We start from the raw sequence: 4,543 nt of genomic DNA on the forward strand, positions 1-4,543 counted from the left end.
TGACTAACCTTGCAGACTGATTTTGTAAGATGACCTCAGCTGACCAACCAGCAATATTGGGTTGATTTTACTTGACTTGCAGGACTGACCATGGCCTAGGCCTTCTAGTAAAATTCGATGGATCCCAGGACTCATTAGGATCAACTGCTTGAGTGACTGTGGCCATGGATTAGAAACAGCCCAGTCACAAGACTGAGTGTGGTGGTACCCCTGACTGACTGGTGTCCACCCTCGTGCCACCAAACATGCCTGCCCTTTCCATTTCACACATCATCATGCTCCTCATGTGCATGCCCAATGTTTGCCATGTAAACTGGATCATGTACCACCCTGGATGTTAACACAGCACTGTGCTCCATAGTGACACAAACCCCTTTGTTACATTGACATTTCAGTCTATCCTACAGGAATTTGCTTTATATGTTAATGTAGATGTAGAGGTTACAGTGAAAATGAAGAGAAGGATCATTCAGAATTTTCACTCACATAGTAATGTATTCACGCTGAATGGTGGCTTAAAGGTCCAGTCAACAGAGGTTTATGCAGTTGGGTTTGTGAAGAATTGAGTATTTCAATTGGCCAGTTGTTAATTGGAAAGGGGAAGCTAATTCCATCAAGTTGTCTCAATTGATGCATATATATTGGTGTCTCCCAACCTGTCAGTGAGAAAGTCACCTCATCATTGAGGGAAGGAGGACTTCATTTGAATGTTTATCTGGGCAGCTAGAATTGGAGGTTTGGATTCTCACTTAATTAACTCATCACACTCACAATCATCCTCCACAACACAGGGAGTAGAAAATTGCATTTCTAATCCTTTAATTTCAGTTGCTGAAAATGTCTTTGGGCCATTACCGTGTTGTGCCATTTTGAATGACAAGATACTTATGAGGCAAAGATGTACAGGATCATCTCTGTACCAGTGAAAGGTAGCAGATGACCAACATGCTTCCTTCACAAGAAATACCTTACAATAAAAATCGGTAAATGTATCATACACAATCCACCAATATCAAATGAGGCAACATGCTAAACCATCCCCAACTGGTCCTCACACCTGCAGACTATATTCCAGTTATGATACCATGGTTGTAAAGGAATTCTCTGAGCCAAGAAACCTGTGTTCAAGTTCTATTTGCTTATCTCTGAGTCAGGAAATCTGTGTTCAAGTTCTATTTGCTTCAGAGGTTCATCTGAAAAATATAACGATATCTCTGAGCAGGTTGATTAGAAACATTCGCTGTGATTATGGCTACCAGTGTCCTCCAGCACTGACTACACTGGATTTCATGTTACCAGTGGGAGTGCTCTGAAGTTGTACCAACCTGATTGATGCATTTGCCTGTCCAGCTGCAGAAGAACTTCCTCTTTTTAGATTAGAAAATCTCTGCACACCTATCTCTAATCTAAACTGGGCTCTAAAAATGTAAATAATTGGTTAAAATCATACAGCTGGAAATGCAATACAGGTGGTGGGGAGTTGTCTTTCAGACTGGAGGCCTGTGACCAGTGGAGTGCCACAAGAATCAGTGCTGGGTCCACTACTTTTCATCATTTATATAAATGATTTGGATGTGAGCATAAGAAGTATTGTTAGTAACTTTGCAGATGACACCAAAATTGGAGGTGTAGTGAACAACAAAGAAGGTTCCCTCAGATTACAACTGGATATTGATCAGGTGGGCCAATGGGCTGAGAAGTGGCAGATGGAGTTTAATTTAGATAAGTGTGAGGTGCTGCACTTAGGGAAAGCAAATCTTAACAGGACTTATACATTTAATGGTAAGGTCTTAGGAAGTGTTGCTGAACAAAGAGACCTTGGAGTGCAGGTTCATACCTCCTTGAAAGTGTAGTCATAGGTAGATAGGATAGTGAAAAAGACATTTAGTATGCTTTCCTTTATTGGTCAGAGTATTGAGTACAGGAGGTGGGAGGTCATGCTGTGGATGTACAGGACATTGGTTAGGCTACTGTTGGAATATTGTGAGCAATTCTGGTCTTCTTCCTATTGGAAAGATGTTGTGAAACTTGAAAGGGTTCAGAAAAGATTTACAAGAATATTGCCAGGGTTGGAGGATTTGAGCTATAGGTCGAGGTTGAATAGGCTGGGGCTGTTTCCCTGGAGCGTTGAAGGCTGAGGGGGTGACCTTACAGTGGTTTATAAAATCATAATGGGCATGGATAGGATAAATGGGCAAAGTATTTTTCCCTGGGGTGGGGGAGTCCTTAACAAGAGGGCATAGGTTGAGGGCGAGAGGAGAAAGATATAAAAGGGCCAACTTTTTTCACGCAGCAGTTGGTATATGTATGGAATGAGCTGCCAGAGGAAGAGGTGGAGGCTAGTACAATTGCAACATTTAAAAGGCATCTGGATGTTATATGAATAAGAAGGAATTGCAGGGATACGGGCTGGGTGCTGGCAAGTGGGGCTACATTTGGTTGGGATATCTGGTTGGCATGGACAAGTTGGACCGAAGGGTATGTTTCTGTGCTGTACATTTCTATGACTCTATGACTCTATATAATATCTGTCCAACATTGGGGGCTAGGAATGTTCTTAGTAATTCATCTGCAACACTATTGTGAATTCATAGGCAGCACATTGGCTGGTATCTCTTGTACTAATTGTCAAAATATAGCAGGTGTAAAAATTGAGGGCTGATGGTAGTCATGTATGTATATTCGTTTATTCAAGATTGTCACCCAGTGTTCCTAAAGCAGATGGCGCACCTCTGTAACTGCGTTCCTACTCATTCGGAGTCTCTGGAGAACAAAACGCTGCTCAATCTCAGACTCAGTCTGTCGATATGATGTGTGACATACCGACAGTCCTCATTTTGTGCCATCTGACTTCTCTGGCATCTCTCAGTTCCAATCATCCTCCCTTGCCACATAAAATTTAGGAAAAAAATGCATTCCACCATATCAAGTTCCTATCCATGAAACAGCAGGTCATTCAAATGAGAAAATCGTTTCAAGTGACACGCAGATATGGGTACTTTGAATACATGACAAGCCTTGAATCTGCAATCAATCAGGAAAGATAAACACAAGGAAATTGGGGTCTAAGATAAAAGTCACACAACATCAGGTTTTAGTCCAACAGGTTTAATTGGAAGCACGAGCTTTTGGAGCACCGCTCCTTCATCAGGTGGTTGTGGAGGACACAATTGTAAGATTAGGGTCTAAGATGAAATAGACCCTCTACACATGTTTATTTGGGCCTTCAGATATTGGTTGGGAATCATGTTCTGCAGAGGACTCCCACAGTGCTGGCCTGTATCGCACATTTACTGCTGGTTCAAAAGTTTGTGCTGACAGGAGTGTTCAGAATCATATCTCATTTCAGTGGCTGATGTTTCTACCATAAACAGAGTCTAAAAAAGTGGTAAAGGATTTCTTTTTATATAAATTGACAATGAATTAACATTAAGTCAGCCATTACTATTTCAGCTTCATAAACAATTCCGCAAGACAAAAGAAAATTGCTGATCAACACACATGCACATTTATTTGGTATAATACTTTTTTATGTGTGCACACATATCTTTATATTTTAATAATAGCTCTATTTGACCTCAAAGAACCAAGTATGCAGTCTTTCCATCCTCCTGGGAGCTTTAAATTAATATTGTGGAGGGTGAGGTGCAGACTATCAAGTGGGTGTGCAGGAAGTCAGGTGATGGTAAACATAGTCTGGATGATCTTTTCCTTTGTACTAATGGCAAAGATTACCACATCCTGATATGAGTTCTGTGAGACTCCAGGCTCTCAGATATAATTGTGTTGACAAATCAACTTGCACACAATTAAGTGAGAACATTTCTTTATATGCAAAACTCAATGTGGAAGCTGTTAGGACTTGGAGCCTTCCCAGAATACACCTCCTCCCCTCCCACTGTACCATACTACAGCTTCCCTTACTGTATGTAATCTGAGCACCCAGTTGTTTACTTTCTCATTCCCACAAATTTGGGAAGTCTCCAATGTTTCAGAGGCCATGCACTTTGTTAGAAGAACAGGGGTGCTCAGCCACTTAGGAGCTGCCACAGCAAGCAAATGTCCATTTGATGTTTACATAATTACTTCTGACTATGCATGTATGCTTTCAGATTAATATAACCGTGCATAACTGCTGTTTTCATCAAACCGGGCTTTTAGTGGGGTGGAAATTTTTGTTTCCACAATAATATTTAAATTTTCGAAAACTAAGATCACTCTGCATGGGATTTAGGATCTGAGAATGTACCACTGAATGACATCCTAAAGGAAAGAAACACCATTCACATCTTTAGATCCATGCCCCTGTTCAATGACTGCTAATTGTCCATATCTTGAACAGATTTGGTTTAAGGTAGTCTCAAGTACAGTGTAAATACATATTGCAAAACAGTATTAAAAGATTGTAAATATTACTCTGATTCTTTCAGTTTAACTGATATTTAATACTGTAATCTTAGCCAGCTATTATTGGAGTAAAGATTTCTGAATTACAAGTTAATAATGCATTAATAAAATTACACCTTTACTATGGGCTGTTACC

The sequence above is a fragment of the Hemiscyllium ocellatum genome, chromosome 17 (assembly GCF_020745735.1).
Source record: "Hemiscyllium ocellatum isolate sHemOce1 chromosome 17, sHemOce1.pat.X.cur, whole genome shotgun sequence".
In the NCBI taxonomy this organism is placed as follows: domain Eukaryota; kingdom Metazoa; phylum Chordata; class Chondrichthyes; order Orectolobiformes; family Hemiscylliidae; genus Hemiscyllium; species Hemiscyllium ocellatum.